Source organism: Callorhinus ursinus, unplaced genomic scaffold (assembly GCF_003265705.2).
Source record: "Callorhinus ursinus isolate GAN/ISIS: 27379988/994484 unplaced genomic scaffold, GSC_fseal_2.0 scaffold7, whole genome shotgun sequence".
NCBI classification, from domain to species: Eukaryota; Metazoa; Chordata; class Mammalia; order Carnivora; family Otariidae; genus Callorhinus; species Callorhinus ursinus.
Window position 1 is genome coordinate 16958767 of NW_027397069.1, and position 13518 is coordinate 16972284.

Consider the following 13518-nt stretch of genomic DNA (forward strand, 5'->3'; position numbering starts at 1 on the left):
TAGTCCTCTCCTGCGAAAGGTCATGTTCTAGCATGGAAAAATGACAGAAAACCATTATTATTAAAAAGGACTGACAAAATCATTGTAAAAGATAAGCATCAGATTTAATGGTGCACATGAAATGGACCCTATTTGAATACGATTCTTAGAAAGCGGTGAATTATAAGGAAGGACTTCCTGCCTAAGGTATGCACAAGAAGAGAAAGATGGCATTCTAAGGAAAGGAGCACTATCACCAAAGGCTGGGAGGCAATATGCTAATGCTGTTGGAGAGTATGTGGAGAAGTGAGGCAAGAGTCTGACAATGAACATCTTATTTACCATCTTAAAGACCTTAGCCTTTTTCCCATAGGAAAAGGAGATATGTCAGAGAGTTTTTAATCTTAGGAATGACATGATCAAATTTATAATTTATACAAATTACTCTGCTAAAAGTGTGGAAGAATGAATGGAGGACAATATCATAACAAAATGTCAAAAAATAAAATAATAGTTGATGACATTGGACACTTACCTATGCCTTATACCAAAAACAAAAACAAGGAAAAAAAACCTCAAAATGGCTTACAGAACAAAAAGTGAAAGCTAAAACTATAGAACTTGTAGAAAAAACATAGTGGGAAATCTTCAGGGTGTTGGATATGGCAAAGATTTCTTGGATATGATACCAAAAGCACAGACAACAAAAGAAAATGTAAAGTGGAGTGCATCAAAATTAAACATTTTGGGGCATCATAGGACACCATCAACAAAGTAAAAAGACAACTCACAAAATGGGAGAAAATACTTGCAGAACATATATCTAAATAAGAGATTATTATCTAGAATATATAAAGAACTTCTGCAATTGAACAATTTTAAAAACCCAATTAAAAATGGGTAAAGCACTTGAATAGACATTTCTATAAAGAAAATATAAATATGACCAATAAACCTGTGAAAATATGTTCAACATCAGTAACCTTAGTGGAATGCAAATCAAAATCACAATGATACACCCCTTTATACCCATTAAGATGGTTACCATCCAAAACAAAATAAAAAATAAAAGATAAATATCAGTGAGGATTTAGATAAATTGGAAGCTTTGTGCACTGCTGGTTGGGATGGAAAATGGTGTAGCTGATATGGAAAACAGAAGAGCATTTCTTCAAGAAATTAAAAACAGAACTACATATGATCCAGCAATCCCACTTAGGGGCATATGTCTAAAACATCTGAAAGCAGGGACTCAAACAAACATTTGTACATCTATGTTCACACCAGCATTATTCACCAGACCCAAGAGGTGGAAACAAACCAAGTATCTACTAATAGATGAATGGATAAACAAAATATGTCATAAATACACACACACTGGAGTAGTATTTAGCTTTAAAAAGGAAGGAAATTCTGACACACACTATAGCATGGATAAACTATGAAGAGCTTAGTCTAAATGAAATAAACCAGTCACAAAAGGACAAATATTACATGATTCTACTTATATGAAGTACCTAGGGTACTCAAATTCATAAAGACAGTGAGTAGAATGGTGGTTGTAGGGGGTAAGGGAGAGAAGGAATTATAACAGAGGATTACTGTTTAATGGGTATAGAGTTTAAGTTTGGGAAGATGAAAAATGTTCTGGAGATTCATGGTGGTGTGGTTGTATAAAAGTGTGACTGTACTTAATGTCAGTCACTTATATACTTAAATGTGGTTAAATGGTAAGTTTTATATTATGTATATTGTGCGGCAATTTAAAAAAATGAATGTTATTACCATAAATTTGAATGATATTACCAAAAATAAAGATAATATCTTTTATCAAAGATAAAAGACAGTGATTTGAGAAATATCCAAAAAGTAAAATGGCAGCATATAAAAAAAAAAGCAAAGAAAACAAAAGCATCTGGTATGGGTTGATTCTACTTTACTGGCCTCCTTGGACATAGGGTTCTCTTTCACGTGGCAAGAGCTGCTGACCAGATGGATCAGAATGATGGCAGTGGGATGGGGTTCTCCAAAGCATCAAGTTTTAATAAGCTCCCTAAATGACTCAAAACCTTTAGAACAATAAAACTGAGGAGAAAAGAAAGATTAGAAGCATAAATTTAGATATAGGGAGTACACCAACATTAAAGGGAAGAGGGACAAATGTTATTCAATATGGAGATAGAAAAAGTGACCGAACAGATGTATGATAAATCTTAAGAGGTAGCTGGAAAGGCACCAGACATATTCATGAAATAAGGGAGCAATTAACAGTGTTAAATGCAGCAGGGACTCCCACTAGATGAAAACCATGTATAGTAGGTTTTAAAAAAAAATAGGCTATTACTAGTTACATTAGCAGAGGCGTTGTCAAAACAGTTTCAGTATCATAAATCCAATTGACCTGGGTTGAGGGAAAAATCAAATCAATGGACAAGAATTAAAAAGAAAATGGCAGATCATGGTCTAAAGATAAGGATAATTAGAAGGAAATGAAAGAGAAGAGAGAGAGACAATAGCTAGAGGAGTAATTAGATAAAATAAAGCTTTAAAAATTCATGTAAATATGTGTGAGCATGTTTATAGACTGAAAGTAGAAATTCAGTAGAGAGAGTGAAAAGATACATAGAAGAGAAAGGAGTAGAGAGATTAACATTAGTGTTATGGCCGAAGAACACTGCACTCTTGACCTTGACCTGGCGGTGTCTAGTTAAACAAAGCTCTCGCTTGAATTTCCAAAACCTGGACAGTGTATGCACCAAGTCATGAATTTCTTCAAGCAAAAATGAAAACATTTCAGTTCATAATCATTTTCTTTCCCAAGAAACTATGACAACATGTACATTGTGCTTCAGATTTTAGATAGATGTTCCGGAAGTTCAAAATCTAAACTTTGCTAATCATTCCAGAGTTTGCTGTCTTTTCTGCCTCCATTTGAGGCTCAAATCCAAGCCTGGGAAAATTTATATTCCATTTTTAATTTTGCTTCCTTGCTCAGGATGAGTGGCTAGGGGCACATCTATACATGCATGAAGAAAGGAAACTTTGCATATGTGACTCTGCTCCACGTGAGGAGTTAAAATGGGGCCAGCTAGCCAGAGCACAGAGATTATATCTGTATCTCCTACAAGAAATCGTAAGGTCTTTGCAGGCATGCCTTCATTTTCAGGTGCTGAATCCTGGTTCTACTTGTCATTTTGTTTGTAAAACACAAGTTGCACAAGAGATTAAACAATGCTGCAGGGGTAAGAGAAATGTGAAGGACCAGCACCCTGCAAGGGGAATCTTATTTACCTCTAGCTAGACTAACAAATTCTGCCACTATGTGTCCATCGTCCTCAGGAAGGTGAGCAGTTAAAGTAAGGACCTATCCAACTTAGACTATAAAATGTGTTCTTGGAAATTAGTTTTTGAAAATTTGAAACAGGAAGTCTTATATTAGTAGAAAAACATGGATTATGTTGCATGAACTCTTCTGTGGAATGAAACCATTAAATCTGTTAAGTCCCAAAAGAACACTGAAGGAATCGTGCTAACCCAAGGTTGTATGTTCACATTTTTGACAGCTTTCGAGAAATTTAGAAATAATGCCTCCCATACGAAACATGGGAATCCTGCTCAGGCTAATATGACTGGAGTAAGTTCAGGTAATTAAGCTAGTTACTATGAAGAGGAAAATGAAATTTACATTTTCTATAAGGACGTACACTCGGAAACAACAGAGTGGTTTATCAAAGTGGCCCCTATATTGAATATGGTTAGTGTATTTTCCACTCACTGGAAAATGCTGATCTTTCAATCTGCTTTTCTCCATTATAAGGAAAGTACATGCAAAAATTAGTTATGTGTCTTCACCAGCAGTTAATGGGCATCTCTGATGGGTATTTTTTACAATCCACTGCCCTGATCTGCAATTCATGATGATGGAATTTTTCAGTTAATAGTTAACTATTCAAAAACTACAAAAATAACACATAAAAATATTCACCATTCTTTATTCTCTATTTTTGGTAGAATTATACAAACCCAGCAAGATTCAAAGGCAGCTTTAAAAACTGATCAGCAAATAGGAGTGTTCAGAAGAATATTACTAACATCAAAATTTGGAATCAGAAAAATATATTTCAAAAACATCTCACCCCCTTGTGTCAAAAATTGCCATCCAATTCACTTACATTTTACTAGTCTCTGTCCTTCACCCACTGCATTTATTTTTTATTTTTTTTAAAGATTTTATTTATTTATTTGAGAGAGAGCAAATGAGAGACAGAGAGCACGAGAGGGAAGAGGGTCAGAGGGAGAAGCAGACTCCCTGCTGAGCAGGGAGCCCGATGTAGGACTCGATCCCAGGACCCCGGGATCATGACCTGAGCCAAAGGCAGTCGCAAAAAAAAAAAAAAAAAAAAAACAAACAAAAAAAAAAACAAAGGCAGTCGCTTAACCAACTGAGCCACCCAGGCGCCCCACCCACTGCATTTATTAATTAAAAAAATCTTTCCTGGGGCACCTAGGTGGCTCAGTGGCTTAAGTGTCTGACCTCGGCTCAGGTATGATCTCAGGGTCCTGGGATCGAGCCCCACACATTGGGCTCCCTGCTCAGTGAGGAGTCCGCTTGCCCCTCTCTCTCTCCTTCTCCGTTTCCCTCTCTCTGCCTCCCTACCCCCCGCTCATGCTCTCTCTGTCTCTCTCTCAAATGAATAAATAAAATCATTAAAAAAAAATTCTTGATTACCTTGTCCTTTGTGCCAGATTCTTATCTGAGGGCTGGGGATACAGGAGAGGCCAACAAATGCTTTCTGTTCATGGAGTTTAAGTTCTGGTAAATGCATTCTATTGTCCAAACTTTCCTTTATACTATCTTTGTGAAATGCCTTCTCATTTCCATTTCCACCTGTCTCTTTCTCTCGCTCTCTCTCTTTTTTTTTTTTTTTGTTTCACACTTGGGTTACAGAAATACCTATCCAAGCAGTGTTCTTTTCTCCAATGCTTCTCTTTCTTAGCTAGTTTGCCCTTTCTGCCAGACTTGTTTTCCTAAATAAAAATCTGATTTATGTCAGAACCCTGCTCAAAATCTTTTAATTGCTCATCATTGTCTGGAAATCCCCAACATTGCTTCAATGCTCTTCACTTTTTAAAAATAATTTGATTTTCCAGAATGTTCTGCAAATCACACCACTACACTAATACTAATACTAATCGTAATGTTGAATAGCCTACTCTCAAGTCTGCCCCTGGGATTGTCCGTGCTTTGGCTGTTACTAAACATCAGAATTTCCCACTCTTTCCTGTCAAAAGCTTAACACTTCTGAAGCATTTGAGGATACCACCTGTTCCAAGAGTATCTTCCCCCTTTGTATTCTCACGGACTACTTTTTAATTTCTGTAAGAGATCTCATTGTTACCTTTTTACTTACCTACTTTTTTTTTAAACAGTGTGCTTTTTTCTAAAAGATTTTATTTATTTGACAGAGAGAGACACAGCGAGAGAGGGAACACAAGCAGGGGGAGTGGGAGAGGGAGAAGCAGGCTTCCCGCGGAGCAGGTAGCCCGATGCGGAGCTCGATCCCAGGACCCTGGGACCATGACCTGAGCCGAAGGCAGATGCTTAACTGAGCCATGCACGCTACCTCACCTATCTACTTTTCTACATATTTTTAAGTTTTAGCATTCATGGAATAAAAAAAAAAAATTGGAGGTAGAGGGGATCACCTCTTCATCCTGACTTAATCACTTGCTGGATGACCTTGAAAAATGTAACTTCTCTTTCACTCATTTTACCACTACAAAGTCAGAATAGATTACTCATAAAATGAGGAGAGATCATGCATGCAAAAATCTGTAAGGCATTCGTGTCCACGTGGAGAGTACACTTCGAGAAATAAGGGTTGAAAACACAAGGATGACAGAGACAACTCCAGGAGTTTTCATATCTGTATTCACAGTCCCTGGCTTGTATTAGGGATGTAATACAGCTTTATAAAATATGTTGATATATACCAAAGCTTATTTCCAGCGTACATCGTGACTATTAAATGCTGGGTATTAAAATAAAACCCGAAGATTTCAAGCACAAAACTCTATAAAGTTCAGAATCCAGATGCTTGTGAACAGATTTTTGTTTGATTAATTTTTCTCCATTTCTTTCTCTGGTTGCCCTTTCCTGGGAAGGGAAGCATTATATTAATCCATAAAAAATAAGTAGGCTACATCATATTTCATCATATATTGACTAAATCTGTACAGTACATTTTATTGCTGCTGTAGTATAATCATTTTCCTTATTGCTGATTTTCCAAAAATTAGTTGCAGTGAAAGCTTTAAGGCTTTATTACTGTAGGTAAATTTCCTATTAAAAGAATCTTATTTTTCAGGGACCAACAATCTTGCAATTTAGATGTGGAAATTAACTTTATGACACATTTTCTTTTATCTCATAAAAATAAATTATCCAAATCCAAAGGAAATAAGACTTCGAGTATAGACAAATGTTAATAAATATAAAAATGCAACCTACTGCAATACCACATTATGTTACTCTACTGATTTTCACTGCCAACAAGTGCATTAATGTGTAGTATTTTCAGGGGGAATTAAAAGAGGGAACTTTTTTTGGCAAAGGATAGTGAAGTGTTCTAATTATATCCTCAAGAACATCATAGTCTGCACTTGTTATAAACATATATGACTTTGGATACAAACTATCAAAAAATAGTTTAGTACAATTCCTGGTAACTCACAATTCTTAAAAAAAATGTTTAACTTAAAAGAGTTTAACTTTTTTGAATATTGAATATTTTACATATGAAGTTCATTTCTCTAGAATATCAAACGTATATGAAGGACAATTTTAAGATTCTGACAATTATGTTGATATATTTTCAACTGCTCACCTCCTATTATTAAATAAAATTCCCAATATTATTTGAAGTTTAACCATTATGATTTCTGATACAGATTTGGGCCAAATCTATATAAATTAACAGAACTGAAATTTGAAGTTTTTCTCAGGTTTGGAGGGAATTGACTATTTCTTAATATCTTAATATTCATTGAATTGACTAGTATAATCATATATATTTGAACAACCAAACACTCTCTGGTAAATTTTACTAAAAAAAAAAAAAAAAAATGTAGGGTCGCCTGAGTGGCTTAGTTACGCGTCTGCCTTCAGCTCAGTTCATGATCCCAGGGTCCTGGGATGGAGCCCTGCATGGGGATCCCTGCCCAGTGGGGAGTCTGCTTCTCCCTCTCCCTCTGCCTCTCCCCCTGCTTGTGCTCTCTCTCTCTCACTCACTCTTTCTCTAAAATAAATACATAAAATCTTTATTAAAAAATGTATCTGGTATACTCGTGCAGCTCAAACCAGAGAGAGATCTGAAATTACAAATGAAACTTTCCAAAGAACCTGGGATATCTTTAGTCTGAATAGTTTAGCTACAAAAAAACAAAAACAAAAACAAAAAACCACCTTAATCATTTTTATTAAGCCTGGGACATCAATTGATGAAGGCTTATCTGGTTGCAAACTGTTCTTATAACTGGAATCAACTAATTGCAGTCACTTGGTAGGCGAAGTGGACAAGAAGGAGGAGGAGGGGAAGAAAAAGAGAGAATGAACACTTTCACCCTTGTCTCTGTCAGAACTCCTTCACTCTGTCTCTGTCTAGATAGTTCTTGGCTTCCCAGATATTACTTACTTAGCATGAGGTCCGGGCCACAATGTCTGTGATCATTGTCATGTCTGGTAATCGCTTTTGAGTACCCAAGGACACCCCATTCCAAATAAGCTTAATTATTTATGGTAAAAGAAAGAAAATTAAAATGTGCACAGGCACTGTGATTCTAAAAATAAATAACGGATTCAAATAAATAGAAGAGATATCTTCTCCAACTCTGAGTGAAGATGAATTTTTACTAAATTTTTAGTAAAGATGAATTCAAACAGAGAAATGAGCAGAAAACTGGGAAATATATACAGTGTAGTTTCAGTTGTTATGTACTGATTAACTGAATCCTTAAAATAAAAATTATCCATAGTGATCAATATTTAAATCAATATTTGATTACTTACTTTAGAGGTAAATCTTTTGTCTAGATTCCCAACTCAAGTGATTATAAGAAATTATAAATTTATATCCCAGTATATTGAAATTGTCTATTATTTGGTATGTGTGTCTGTCCAGTTAGCTAGTGTGTTGAAAGTAGTGAGTGCTTCTATTTTGTTGTGATTTTAATATGCATGCCTGTAGAGTGTTTCCTTGATGTTCAATGAATATTAACCAAGTAAGATAAGAGTTGTTCATTCATGTGCTTATTCAAAATAAAAGATTATAAAATCTGCTCACTATATTAAAAGGTCAATCAAATTTGGCCAATTTCTAAAAAGGACTACTGTCACTTGTCAAGACGTGAAAATGTCATGTTCCTGGTTACTTTACCCCCCCGAGACCTCACTTCCCAACTGATTGTGAGGACCTGCTTACTTTGAACAATAAGAGTAATGGGTAAACATTGAACACAACATACCTTCTAGTTGCCTTATTTTGTTACTTCTTCTGAAAGTGGTCAGAATGACAGCCATCAGACTTGTTACATGTATGTTTTACTGCCTTATGTGGTTTGCTGATGTTTGGTGGCTGTTTTCTCATTTTCAGAAGGCATTTCACTCTCTGCAATTTTTCTTCTTTGCCCTGTGGTCTTCATATAGTGATTTTTCACAAATGCAAATATTCTTTCTTGTCAGCAAAATCTGCCTGCTTCGGTCATTTCATAGGCATAAATATTCTGCTTCAAATCGGCTGAAAAATGTTCATATAAAATTCTTTGCCTCATTCACATTATAGAAACAATATAACCTCATGGTATTATTAGATAATTAGTTAGAAATCCATTCACAATCCAGCTCAGTTAGTAAGGTGGCTGCCGTGTTCACAACCGGATTAAGTCATTAGATAGTAAGGATGTCCAAATGAAGTTACAGTCCCCTAACTAGAAATGTCCAAAGCCATGATAGTTTCTTAAGGATTGAGGAGGTGGAGGCTTGTTTTAATGAATGCCTTCATTTTTAAATCAAATCAATATTTTAAAAAGCCATTTTCGGAGATGCGGTATTCTTTAGATTTATATATATTAGTCTAAACAGAAAGAAATTCATGAAGATTGTTCTTAGTGTGGTTTTAAAAAGAGAAAGATACCTATTACAAGTGTCCAGATTACTCTATTGGAATCTACATATAGCTGCATAAAATGTTGTAGGCATGTCTTTATACAATGATAGAGTGTCTTTAAGATTGTGCATTCTTAAATGTATCATTGGCTTTACCTGGCCACCAGTGATTACAAAAACAACAAAACAGAGCAAAATCGTCAGCATTTCAATACTAAATGAAAAGCATGAACAATTTAAATTCTACATACATATATTCTTATTACTTTTGTCACTCGTACATTGGATTAAATGCAAAGTTAGGAATTAAGAAATACACAAAAATGAATTTACAAATGGGATATTTTAAACATTATGGCCCATAGTCTGTTTTTGAAGTTGATATTTTTTCTACTGTAAATCAAACTATAAAACATGCCTTTATACTATTAACAAAGGTAATCTAATCTATGACACCCCTTAAGTATTTATTACACTGTGTGACTTTTATAATGAAATGTATGTGACAGTGTTCAAAAACAAAATAAAAGGTCTAAGTTACCAGGAACACATATCCAGTTGGATCACGGGTTGTTAAGTTCTGCCTTCTCCAAAGGTAAAGGCACGAGGGGCTTCCAATCCGAATAAAGCAGTTATGCCCTTCAAGGCCTGTACAAGGAATTCAAGGTAGGTAAGAGTGGGTGAAATTGGAGGAGTGGACATGAAGATCCCAGAGATGAATATTCAGCTCAGTGACTAGGATCCGATCAGCAGCTCCAGGGAGCAGAGAATAAAATGAGACTCATAAAGACAACATATCCTAGGGCAACTAATATTTGCCCAATTTCTTTCCTTTTACTAATGTTTCCCCTGCCACTATTCTGTACTTCTACTGAGAGTTTCTTTCCTCCATAACTCACCAAACAGAGAGGATCCTGATGTACTAGATTTTGACTTATATTTTTTTTTGACTTTACGATAGTGCCAAAGTCGTAACATATTTGGTGGAAACCATTCTTAGAATTTTGTGTTTGGCTCTATTTCCAGGCTAACTGTGTGTGGAATTCTCCAGGGATGCTGGGCAGCAGCAGTTGCGGGATCACGGAGGTAAACAACCACTACACTGACAAGCATTTCTGTAGCCCACAGTCATTCTGTCTTCCACTCTCAGTACAGTATTTGATACATTACACAAGATATTCAACACTTTATTATAATGTAAGCTTTGTGTTAGATGATTTTGCCCAAATGTAGGCTAATATAAGTGTTCTGAGCACATTTAAAATAGGCTAGGCTAAGCAATAATGATCACTAGGTTAGGTGTATTGAATGCATTTTCATCTTAAAATATTTTCAGTTTATAAAAGCTTATTGAGACATAGCCCCGTTGTAAGTCCGGGAAAATCTGCAATAGCATGTAGCCACAACTACACAGTGTCTCATCTACCTAAAGCAAATCCACAGGGCATCTATCTGCCTATCTATCTATCATCTATCTATCATCTATCTATCCATCCATCCATCCATCCATCCATCCATCCATCCATCCATGATCACTAGTCGTGTTAGGGAAACAGAGAGCTAAAGATCACCTTTCTTCTTCACCTGCCAGTCTCTTTTTGTATAGAGAGAGTGGTAAAAACAAACATTTCCATTCACACACACAAAGTTCCTAATGAATGAACTAAAAACAAACAAACAGAGGGACAAAAACCATCTACATGTCAGAAGGCAATATCAAGGAAGGATCACAGAAACTGGGCCTGGAGCTTTATGCTCACCACAATCAGGACTCTCTGGAACTAGTAAATGAAGAAAGGAGCAAGCATTGGAAAGCAGGCATGCACAGTCCTCCAGTTGCTGAAAACAGTGGTAGAAAGAGCTCCCTTTTCCAATACCTTTCCTTCCCTCCTCTCCCCTTCCCTCCCCTCCCTTCATTTCTTCTTTCTCTGTCTCTGTATCCTGTTAACTACATTTTGCTGCCAGGGGCTCCACCATGCACCGGCCCAAGGAATCTGTGAATGCGTAGGAGGTGAAGGAAGAATCCTAGGCAGGATTCTTGAGAATAGAGTGAGAGCAACAGGCAATTTCAAGTGCGGCCTTAAAAAATGCCTGGGTCCAAGAAACACCGAACTGTGGTGACATTTGGCTATTCCAAAGTAAGATCTTTGAGTGACTCAGATTATTGAAATCGTCAAGATTGAATATAATCTTAGGTTATTCATAGTTTAGTGTAGTTTTAAAAATCAATCATCCAAACGAATAGTCATCTGTAGCCCCAATATCACTAATTTTAGGAGGTGAGGGGAATAAAATAACAGAAAAGCACCCAGGAGAAAAATACACAAATGAATGATACTTGCATAATATATAATGCAACTTTCACTGGTACATGACACCTTTTATATTATTTCCCTAACTATTGTTTCAGGCTTCAAGAGGACCCAAAGAGGGGCACCTGGGTGGTTCAGTTGGTTGGGCGACGGCCTTCGGCTCAGGTCGTGATCCTGGAGTCCCTGGATCGAGTCCCGCATCGGGCTCTCTGCTCGGCGGGGAGTCTGCTTCTCCCTCTGACCCTCCCCCCTCTCATGTGCTCTCTCTCTCTCTCTCTCTCTCTCTCTCATTCTCGCTCTCTCAAATATATAAATAAATCTTTAAAAAAAAAGAGGACTCAAAGAAATAGAATTAAATGAAGAATAAAATTTCCCAATTTTCAAAATCTTAGTTTTATACACACACACACACACACACACACACACACACACCACAATCAAGACAAAACTAAAAAAAAAGTAAAATGTTAAAAAAAAATGTATGGTTCCCAAATATTATTTTTTGCATGTTTAACTTACTAAGGGCTTTCAGATCGTCATATAAATCTTGTAATAGAAATGAACCTACATTAAGCAAAATATCAAGGAAAAGGAAAACTAAAATAGTACATAGCAAGTAGGGCACCAAAATGCAAAGCAAGAAAAAAGAAAGGAGACCTATATTTTATACACTGAATCGTTATCCACAATACCATAGTTTGTATAGAGTAAAATGAATAATGATAATGATCTGGAATTATATAATAGGGAGTATTTTTGGATACCTCAATAATTTAAACATTAAGAGTTTTTTTAAGATAAGTAGTACAGAAAATGTGAAATATGCAAATAAATAACTATTTAAGAAATAATGTCAAAAATAATCCTCAGGTGGCACACTAGAAATATATCCTATCAAACAGGCAAGACAACAGGAAGGGGACACTAATTCTCAGGAAGAAGTCTGTATTTCATTGGCTTTGCTCTTTTGTCTTATCTCCATTATATGACACTTAGTTTTACATGATTTATAAAAAGCATAGAAATGGAGAGATTAAAAAACAAACAAAGAGGGGCGCCTGGGTGGCTCAGACGGTTAAGCGTCTGCCTTCGGCTCAGGTCGTGATCCCAGGGTCCTGGGATCGAGTCCCGCATCAGGCTCCCTGCTCCTTGGGAGCCTGCTTCTCCCTCTGCTTCTCTCTCTCTCTCTCTCCCTCTGTCTCTCATGAATGAATAAATAAAATCTTTAAGAAAACAAACAAACAAACAAACAAACAGACAAAAAACCCTCTAAGGCAGATGTGGCTATATTTACTCACTCAAAATCATACTAAGTTTTTTCTGGACCAAAACTGTCATTTCAAATATTGGTGTATTTGACAATGAAAGTTGAAGATGAGTGGCTATTGCTAACATCTTGTTTCCCACCCCCCAAAACAGGTAACATATACATATGCAGTTAATAAGGCATAGCCAACCACTGCTACATTTCCAAGTCCCACTCCTTCTTGAGGACATGACCAATGAAGATTATAGTTCACAGGGTTTCTAGGCATCTTGCTGCTGGTGATTGATGGCATAAAAGGATTGCTAAAAGATTATGCTGAAAAGATTATTTTATAGGAAAGATATTTAAGGCCCTGAGCTTGGGTTTTCTTTTGAAAAATCCCAGTTGAAGACTAAAAACACTTCTGTGATTTAGATCATACTTAAAAAGGATATGCACAAAATCTGTTTTATTCAGGAAAGAATCACAGAATTATAGTACTATTGAAGAGTTATGCTTTTACTGAAAAAATTATTTAAATTAGAATTAAAAGGGAAATTTTAAAGGAAAAAACTACTTGTTCATTGGGATGTTTCTCTCATGAAATTGCAGTATATGTGTGGAGACAGAAATAATATATTTCATTGTACCGGTGAATAACTGAACAGTGTAATACCCAAACATATTTCAACTGTTTGCAATTTACTAAGTAAATATACATAATTGTTATATCAGCCAATTAATGAAAAACAACTATGCATATTTATTTGACAATTTTTAAAACTATAGGCTGTCAGAATAAATTTGATTGTGTAAAT